This window comes from Notothenia coriiceps, unplaced genomic scaffold (assembly GCF_000735185.1).
Source record: "Notothenia coriiceps isolate Sejong01 unplaced genomic scaffold, NC01 NC01_scaffold00026422, whole genome shotgun sequence".
Classification (NCBI taxonomy): Eukaryota; Metazoa; Chordata; class Actinopteri; order Perciformes; family Nototheniidae; genus Notothenia; species Notothenia coriiceps.
Window position 1 is genome coordinate 1015544 of NW_011359123.1, and position 481 is coordinate 1016024.

General features: G+C 51.4%; 1 protein-coding gene across 1 annotated transcript in view; it reads left to right on the top strand.

The window, feature by feature from the left end:
- slc30a9 (solute carrier family 30 member 9) overlaps positions 1-481 on the top strand; it is a 13824-nt gene that overhangs the window by 4825 nt on the left and 8518 nt on the right. The gene's annotated exons all lie outside the window — the stretch shown is intronic.

Below are 481 nucleotides of genomic sequence, written 5' to 3' on the forward strand. Positions count from 1 at the left end.
TCTCGATCGTTGGCACGTTGATAATAATTTTTTTTTTAAATGGCACTTCATATCAAAAAGGTTGCCGACCCCTGATGTAAACGGTCTGCAGATTCACAAACCCTCAAAGTACACCCTGTAGCGAGTAAAACTCTAACACAGAAAATACCTGTCTATGCTGCCCCAGAACGCCTTGTTGGAGATTTATCTGTTTCCATTGTTTACTTCCTGGTTACAGTGACGTATTTGGGTATAGTGACGTAACATAAAGTCTGCGGAGCCGTTACGTTTGGACCAATCCGCGGACTTCCTCACACACACACACGGCGGGACGTTGCGAGGCTCGCTGCTGCGAGGAGCGGGACACTGTGAGCTGGCTCACTGGTGTGGGGTCAGCGAGACACCGCGGAACTCAGCCTGGGCACACACACAAACTCCCAGCCAGGCTGCGTGTGTGTGTGTGTTCGGGCTGGGTTTCGCTGTGTCTCGCTGTCTCGCAGAC